The sequence below is a fragment of the Buteo buteo genome, chromosome Z, assembly GCF_964188355.1.
Source record: "Buteo buteo chromosome Z, bButBut1.hap1.1, whole genome shotgun sequence".
NCBI lineage: Eukaryota > Metazoa > Chordata > Aves > Accipitriformes > Accipitridae > Buteo > Buteo buteo.
Genome location: NC_134204.1, coordinates 56,623,211 through 56,632,737, shown reverse-complemented (window position 1 = coordinate 56,632,737; position 9,527 = coordinate 56,623,211). Strand labels below are relative to the sequence as shown.

Genomic DNA, 9,527 nt, shown 5'->3' with positions numbered 1-9,527 from the left:
ACCTTCTTTACCTGCACCCCCTCCTTTTTATGGCTTCAGCAAGACAAAGTGACCAGACCTGAATGAAGGTTTCTAGATGAAGATGAGCCTATGGGGTTTGTGTCTGAATTTTCAGATTATTATTCTGTTCCTGACACAATTCATTTTTTCCCCTGTTTCTGCAAAATGGACTGTTCACAGTGAAAACTATATTCTTTTCCTTTTCTCCTTGGACAGGAGCAAGTCGTGACTAACTTGGAAACCATCAGAATGTTTAGGTTGCGTCAATTGTTCCTTTCATTTTGACTGCCAATTTGCAATGAACTTCCCTAAATTGAATTTCAAATACCACTGGGCTGCCCAATAATCAGTTTTGCTAGGGGCTTTCTGATGTTTCTCAAAATGCTCTGCAGGCCTCACTAATCTAAATCATTCTGTACCATCAAAAATTTGCCACCTAACTAGTCCTGGGCCTCTTTGAGGTCATTACTAAATATGTTGAGGCACGCCTGCCCTAGTCCTTCTCCTTAGGGCACCTCGCTGTCAACTGCTTTCTGTGCTGAAAACTGGCTGGTCTTGTTTGCTCTTTGTTTCTTATCTTTTAACCGGTTTTTAATCTATGACAAGGCCCCTGCACCTCACATCTACTCCTCTAATAGTCCTGATCAAAGCCTTCTGAAATCCTGAGAAAACATCAGTGCTGCTTCTCCTTTTCCCCATGGTGTGTTACGTTCTCCAGAGAACCAGCCCCTTCCTGCCTCGCTCTCCCATGAACTTCTAGAAGATTTCTAATTCTGCCTTCAATGTTTTCATTTCCCTTCCTCCAGGTACAAAATGCAGCACCCACTTTTCAATGCTGGACATCCTTTTTAACAAGCATATTCAGTGCTCGTCCGCACAGGGTTTTGTGACAGAACAGACCACACTTTTATTAATGGCTTGCTATGACAAGATGTTATATGTGGATGTATGATTTATGAGGCTGTAAAGCATAAAAAAGGTAACAAGTAGAGGTCCCTTTTACTTGATAATTTAATTATCCCTAGTAATTCTGCAGCCTTGAATGTCCAGGACCTCTTGAGACTTAGTTTGTATTAGAATTGGTCAAGTTTTCAAAAAAAAAATCAGTCCAGGATTTCTGGGGCTTTTTAGGCGTACTCAGATAAGCAGGAGAGGAAGGGAGTTCTGGAAGGGATTTTTAGTACTGGGGAAGGAGCAGGTGGTGTTTTAGGGAAAAGAGGCTCTTCCATTCCAGCTCACAGCACAGGGAGGTTGTGACAGGGCTGGGCATGCAGGGGACGAGGCAGACCCAAAGACCCACACAAGGGTTAGAGCTGTGCAAGGGGCCCAGGAGTCCTCCGTCCCATGCCTTCTGCCTGCAGCTGCGTTCCCGCAGGGGCAAGCAGCTTTTTCTTTGTGCTTTGGTTCTCCAGATGGTAAGTGAAGATCACAACATTTCTTCTGTCTTGCCTACTCGATTTTACAGTTCGGATCTGTCCAACAACTTCTGGTACTGCTAAAGCTACAGGTAGTCTCATTTTAGTAATTTATTACTACGGAATATCTTGAGGGCTTTGAGACCTTTGCCTCCATAGTTCATGCTTACTAGCTGTAGCTATAAGAGAAAGTAAAATCACAATACTTTTCCAATAACTTTTGCCTTTAATGCCAAAGCAAAATATGTCATTTACCATAGCTGTAATGCGACTGACAATTTCACACTCTAGTGGTCTAGTACAGATATTGACTGTCTTGCAAACTTCATATTTCTGATATACGTTAAATAATTTATTATTGCCCTTGTTACCCTTGGCTGCTTGCGCTTCAAATTTCCTTTTATCCTGCTTCCAGTCTGGTAGGAAAGATATAAGAAGAAGATTAGTTTCCACTGCATTAACATTACAAGAGCTAGAGTTCTAATTCTTAAACAATATTTTTGGTATGAATATATTCCTGCTCTTTGCCATTTAACCAGAGTGCTTTCTGTTTCCTCTTTTTCTTTCTGCCTGATGTTTCCTTCTTGTGACTCTCTGTTACTGCTACAGATGTGTGCTGTAGCCTAATGTGTGGGTATCAATGCAGGTTATATAAATTGTTCAAAAATATGTTACACGCAAAACCCATTTTCTCCATTCTCAAAAACTGTTCCAGAATATTTTGGATAAAGGTGCTGAATTGCATATTCGGTAGGAAATTTCGGATATGCAAAAGTTCCTGAAACATTCATCACACAGTGCAGACAAGTGCTTTTAAATACATTCCCCCGAGAAATCTCGACTACCTATAGGATCCCAAAAAAAATACTTATGCTTCAGGCTACATGTTGGGCAGAATTCTCTCATCACATAACTATATGAGCCCCAAATCTAGGCATTCATCGAGGGCTAGTCATGCAGCTCCTGCTGGAGCAAAGTATAGAATGCAAGGAAGTGTGCCTTACTACCTATGCACACACAGTAATGCTGGGGCATGTGAGTAGGACTGAAGTAGTCACTTTGATAGCATGACTGCATTTGCCAATCATCAGGCTAGAAGGTCCTGCAGATTCAGTGCGCAGTCCAAATTCTACCATGCTCAAGTCATCTCTTTTCCCACGGAGATTTTTCATGTAGGCAGAATGAGGAAATATAGTTGCAAATAAACAAGCCAAAGTCCTGCAATGTCACCGGTGGTAGTCAGATTAAACGAAAGGCCTACCTACAATATAGGACTACCAGGGTCAATTAATATAGTTTCTAGCTTAGCTTCTGGGAATGGCTTCTCAAAGTAACTCACCTGGAAGCAATGAGATACTTGCCTTTCTCCATAAAAAGTCTTCAACAGCGCTGTTAATAAGGTATATGATCAAACAGAGCAATCTAGCAGAGAAAGAAAGAGGAGGGACCAGGAACTTCTCTCATTTATGGATTGCATGAACTGTGTTCATCTCAGCTATAGTTCAGTCCAATCTGTAGACAATTGCAGAAAACATAAGCATAGATCCCATGATATTATCAGGACCATTTGTTTAGGTTCCAAAGTACATATATAGACTTTCATAGGACGTAAAGAAACACGGATGCCAAAAAAAACCTAGTTACTTTCTAATTCTACCAAAGTATTTCTCCCAGTGATCCTCTTACTTGATGGGATAGCAGCAAAAATCACCGTTTTGTTTTTAACTGTAGTTCTTTACCACTCCCTTAATAACTTTCAGAGAGCTATATTTCACTGAAACAAGATGCAAAAAATTACATGAGTGACTTTTTATATGTCACAATACAGAGCTAGGAATTTAAAACAAATTTATTTTCCAGGTCCTCAAAGAATCAGAGAATTTTAGTCTGTTTTTTGAGACCAATCTGCATCATAAATGCTGTTTGTGGTAATCACCCCAATTTATATTACATGTAGAGAAGTCCAAGTGGGTAAACAAATTTCAGAAATTCACCTTCGTGAATAATTTCTTAGGCATCCAAGTTAGTTTGCTATGAATTCAGTGTCAGCCCTGAAAAATGTTACCTTTTCTCAACAAAGTAATTTAACTAGCCATCCTTCTGATTTTCTAAATAGAAAATTTAAGAGAGATTACAGTGCCTTACACATATGTCTCTGACTATTGCGTCCTTTCCACAAAGTCTTCATCCCTTTCTGATGCCTCTGAACACAGCAAATTTTCCCTTCCCTCTGCTCACCATAATGCTGCTATTGCCTTTAGAAGCAGTACATAGCTCTGTCTTGAAAGACGCTAGAAGCTGCCGGACAATCTTAACCTTAATGACAGAACTTTGCAGCAACCAGTAGCTAATTTCAAACAGCAACTGTAATGACCAATGTGGTTTTCAGTATATAAATGGCAAGGAACTCTTTCTTGCCATTTTGTAGTCCAGAGTGCAGGCTGACAAAAATATCCCTGTGACTCCAACGTCAGAAGTAGTGAAGGTCTAAGATGGAGCTGGGAGGTGATGGTTATCTGATTGCAGATCAAGCCTTATGAACATGTTCCATCTGTCAACACTGGCAGCCTGCTTTTAGGCCCTAAAGCTAAGCGAGACAAATGTTTGTTTGTGATGCAAGGCCACGGAAGTGAAAAGAGTGAGCCTTTCCCTTTTGGCTGTTAAAGCAAAACAGAAGGAAGTGATGTAAAGAGGAGCAAAAATCACGAAGATGAAGCAACCAAGCCCACCTGGGATTATGCGCTTGGATTGCACACCCTTCCAGTTTGTGTACCTAAGCCGAGCAAATTTTCAGGAGGTACTCAACGCTCCCATCATCCAAACACTGCTCTGTAAATCAGGCCTCTGGGAGGTTGTGCTGAATGTTTAAGGTTTGTGGATGCCTCTGGATATCTGGGTGTGCACTCCATCTCCCACCATGGGCTGCGCAGCCCAGCCACATCAGAGCCCATAGTGCTGGCCACACATGCCTTCCCCTGCTACAGGAGTAGTGAGGATGCCCTTACGCTTCCTTCAGAGGGACTGGACAGTGGTCTGCAGCCTGTGCCTTATTACAACCTTGCAGTGCTAAAATTATGCAATTGGGTTTCAGGTAAGCATTTTTCATTTATTCAGGCTGCTCATATCCTTCATGTGGGTACTGAGACCACTGAGTCTGCTGAAATGTTGAAGTAAATACAAATGTGTAGTTCACTTGACATAAAGGGCATCCACAGTTACAAATGCAGAATGGTCTTAAACAGAAAGGAATTATAAAAACTAATGATGTCTCATTCAGCAATGAGGTCTCCAGGGAATCTAAACTCCTGTGAGGAGCTCATTATACTTCCATGCCAAGAGGCTGTTCGGGTCAGTTCAGCTAACCTTCCATGTCACAAAAATGAGGGACCCTTATTGCTGTGCCACCTGGACAGCCTCAGATGAAAGTCACTGAGACAGACCTGTAGGCCAACACACCTTTTGTTCCTGTCTGTATCTGTTGTGCAGACTCTGCTAAACTAACAGCACTGCAGGTGGAGCTGGAGAGGAGAGTAGATCCACTCAGCCAGAGGTAACAGGTGGATATAGTGCGTCAAGCTTTTTGGAAGGAGTCAATAAATTAGTCTTTTTGGAAATTACACCCTCTCCTAGTACTCTCTCGATGACAATCTCATCAAGTCTTCCTTCAGTGACAGTCATATCCTATTTTTGGTTTCTCCTAGACTCCAATCTCCCCTTCTTGTCTGCTGGGCTCTGTCAAAAGTAATTGTGTGGGCATATCCATTCCTTTGGCTGTCTCCCTAATTACCAGCTCACTCCTTCTTCCTGGAGCTACCTCCATAGTCCCTTGTCGTCCTCCGAGTATCAATTGCCTAACCCTGCCTTACTTGCCTATTTACAACTCTGTGATAAAGGCAGCTCAGGGCTTATTTTGTCCACGCTTACCTGCTAAGATTCTACTCACTCTGACTCCACAGCTTGTCCCCTTTTCCTAATGTGTTGACATATTCACCTGCTCCTTCATGTAGACACTCTCCGTCTTGAAGATCTTCAAACGCTTTGCAAAGGCTAAACATGACCTGAAATAAATGTGTTTTTTTAAAACAGTCTAAGGCAAGGACTGACATTTCCTGATTTCCCTAAACCAGAAAAGACCTTGAGCTGTGGATTTCAAAGTTCCCACAAGCTGTGCCTGTCTACCTGGCAGGCTACTTATGCTATTTTATTACACTGTGTTTGTGCAACTAACAGACAAAATATGATTTCCATTCCCACTACCCCAATAATGTTATGAATTCTAGCTGCGGTAGGTTTTTTCATTCCAACAGTGAAGATTTTTTTCCCTAAAACGGAATATACCCGCCTTTGTAGAATGCTGCGGTAAGCTTGCCTATCTTTTGTTTTTTTCATTCCTTGGGGACTGAGCTGTGCGTAATGTTTCAATTACCTTTCTTCTGCTGCAGAGATTATTGGATCTGGAGTTTCAAGGGACTATGAAAATACCAGATATCTAGACAGAAAACCAATACCTCAGGAGCCAACAATTTGCTGCGTGTATCTTATAGCAGTTAAACAACTTAACTCCTGGCAGTTAATGGCCCTAATGGTATATTTATTAGACAAGTAAGGGAAAGAAAAGAAAATGACATGAATGTTTAATGAAGACACTAATAGAAGCCACATGAAAGTTCTGAATTCTCTTTTCAGGAAATACTAAGTGGCTCTTGTCAACCACAAGTGGATATGTGGTTGATCTGATAAGTCAGTTCAGTTAATCAATAAGCTTGATTGCATTTCCTAGCATAAAGACGCTCTTATTCTAAAATAAAGAAGATCTAATTAATCTAAACAAAGCAAGTAAAGGACTGCAGTGCAATTTTTTGTTGAAATAATCCATCTAGTTCACAGCCTGAAATGAAACTATAGCTCAATACTGAAATGAAAATGCCTGCACTTTTTAATAAAAAAATATTTTTTATGTGAACAGTTAAATAAAAGGAAGACTTCAATTGCAGAAAACAATTCCTATTGCCCTCAGATTGACTCAACAGGACTGCTTGCCTCTAGTCGTAGTAACGTGAATTTCAGCTCCACAAAGCAACGTCCTTGTTGTAAGCTGATTTCTTATGCTTTGTGTGATAGCTGTTTGATTGCCTCTTTTGAACAAAAATACGAAGTAGAATAAGGAAGACCAGATGCCCAGCAGCGTATAGAAGTGTTTTCTTCTTGCCATCAGCTAAATGAGATTAATTTATATCTCCGGAGTGCTAAATGCTGAGTACTTATCCCCAGCATGCTGAGGGCAAATATACATGTTTTAAAATCAAGTCACCATTTTCTGTTTAGGACTCAGGACTTTACAGATACAGAGGCCATGTTATACCAGTTAAAGGACTCATCGCTGCTGAATCTGACATCTCTTTTTTGCTTTTCAGAGAGAGGCTACTCATAATTTAGACTGTCTTGAGATTGTCTTCTCAGGTATGTGCCTAATACTTCAGTTCCCAGGTGATAAACAACTGAAACCACCAGATGACTGCTGGGCTAACCAAAAGTACAGATTTGATGTGCGAGCCAGAATAGTTGGTATCAGCTCACTCTAGCTGCAAGAGGAGAGAACCAAGAAGCCTTCTGGCAGAGTGACTTCACTTGTGTCATGCGGCTGTGATATCTTTTAATTTGATAGTAGGAGGCGTACTCCCAGATTCCCTGTATTGTCAGACAACAGCTGTCAGGTACCATCCAATAGCTTTTTTTTGACCAACATACTGAATAGTCAGATTTGAAGTACCAGCGTCCAACATCTCCAGCTATGTATCAGGTTAGGACATCAAAAGGAATATCTGTGTCTAAATATGCAAAGAAGCAGTGGCACAAACTGAACCATACAATACAACATGTTCTTTATTTATTCAGTGCCAAACCAAAGAATTCAGCAGTTTCAGTTCCAAAATCCTCTTAGAGGGCCAAGCTCTAAGATTTGCTGAGACTTACATTTTACTCTGCTATACATTCTCATTAGCTCTTTGAAGAATGGCTGGCGATCACATCTTCAGAAATTTCATAATACTATTTGAAGAGGAGAATTATTAAAACGGACGGTATAGCAGAAAAAAGCTTAACATTTGACTAAGAGGAAGGTAAGGAATATTATATGTGCTTTACACATAGCCCTGATTAACCTCATAGGGCCTCCCAAGAGCAAAGAAGCACAGAAAAAAAATTAGCATTTTGCTATTCGCCACAGGGCAGTCTTATTCATCACGGCCCCTTCCCAAAGCTGGGGACAGCTGCAAAGCTGGGGACAGCTGCAAAGCTGTCAGGCAGCAGCTAATGAGTGGAGGGTAGATTGAGTGCATGGCTAACGAATCCTGGGGATCAAAGCCTTAGATACAGCACTCAAATCCATATCATAGGATAAAAGTTACTCTGTTACATGTACTAACTCATTTTATATGATACAAGCTATACTCAGCTCCATAAATGACAGCAATATCTGACAAAAATATCCTACATAGAAGAGTTTATCCCATCCTTCATGGAAATATTGATGAGTAAACAAATCTTTTATTCTTACTTCTGCTTTTGGAAGCTAGAATTTTAAACTACACTGAACAACGCAATTCTCACACACCCCAAGCAGCCAGATGGCTTAACAAATATTGGCAGTTTCATTGACTGTGATGGGAAAAAAATCTAGCTTCTGAAAAAATATGTACCTGTATGACTCATTAGCTGCAAGACATGGGGCTCTCTACTAAAATTAAAGAGCCTTTCTTCATATTAACATCCTCTTCACTGATTGCAGTCCAAGAGGCTACCTGCTATGGTAACTGACTTTATCTCGGTTTTGTGTGGGTTTTTTTTTTTTTTTATAACATGCTGTATTAAAGAATTAAAAATAGGCTTACAAGCAAACAGGATCGCTTTGAAAAAAGATTATCAATTCATGATAAAGCACTCCTCCTAGAAGCCAGGAAGGGACACAGTCCCTCCACGCAGCTCCTCAATTATACAAATGAGGCTAAAAGGGATGATTCGCATAACAACTGGAGGAGCTCCTCCGTGAGGGCTGAGCTCTCACTTCGCCTTGCTAAAAGGCTTGGAGTATAGGCAAGGCCTCGCCTCCTGCTAATACCTCATCTCCCGACCATGGGCTTCACCTGGCTACGGTTTGCAGGTGCCTCTGTGCAGGCTTACATTTTTCACATTCAGTTCTGTTCCACAGTAAATTTTTTATGAAAGTTTGAGCTGAAGCAGTGTAGATATTTTGCATACAAGACAAGTGGATAAAATACACTTTCCCACAATAAAAAATGAATGCTACTTGCTCTGAAAAAACCTCTATTCAAAACATACAGCACAGGGAAAGTGAAATTTAACAGCAAAAGAAGAATGGTTTTGATAAAATGACTCAGAGGCAGGTTCTGTGCTCATCAGAGTTGGGAAGGTCACTGCTAAGGTCTGGTGGGGGATGTGCCGAATAAGGCTTAGAGAGATGGGGTAAAACTACCACCTAGCCTTGGCCTCGCAGGCATCCTTTCGAGGGGTGGCTCATGTTGGGAGAGTGATCCCTCCTGCATGAAGCAATGCACTTACCAAGCTGGTAGAGAGAAGCAATTTTAACAGATCCTCCTTCAATCATTTCTGACTGTGAAATGAACACACCTTGCTGTCTAAATGAAAAAAGTCCCCAAAATCTCAAATGTTTAAACATGCAATTTATTTCATTTTTTTTCCCCTGTTTCTCAGAAGTTGCACTTCAGAGCTTTGCCTCTGCCTTCTCTCAGCCCCTGCCTGATTATTTAGAATGCAAAACCTCTGGAGAAGGGACTGTCTCTTACAACAGGTGTCAGCAGTGCCTAACATAATGGAGCTTTTATCTTAGATATTCCTTGGCACTAATGAAAAAAATTAATAATAACACAGTTAAGCAATTCTATGGGATATCTCAGTCTAAGTTGCAGAAGGAAGAACTCAAAACCAGGAAAGAGCCACATTGGTACTACGTGTAAAACTTGAACTGTTTTCCCATGCGATGCTGTTATGAACTGTTCTGATGCTTATTCAGCTAGCATATCTGACCCGCAAAATACGTAACTCCCAAGCACTCAATAAACACGTCAGATCTGC

General features: G+C 40.9%; 1 long non-coding RNA gene across 3 annotated transcripts in view; it reads right to left on the bottom strand.

Annotated features, from left to right (window-relative positions):
- Positions 1-1,139: 1,139 nt before the first annotated feature.
- The window catches only part of LOC142026506 (uncharacterized), a 126,675-nt gene continuing 118,287 nt past the window's right edge, over positions 1,140-9,527 (bottom strand). For all 3 annotated transcript variants that reach the window (XR_012648841.1, XR_012648840.1, XR_012648843.1), the window contains 3 exons: positions 5,340-5,473; positions 2,777-2,927; positions 1,140-1,831 (listed from right to left, as the gene is read on the bottom strand). This is a non-coding gene — a long non-coding RNA (uncharacterized LOC142026506). The remainder of the gene's footprint in view (positions 1,832-2,776; positions 2,928-5,339; positions 5,474-9,527) is intronic.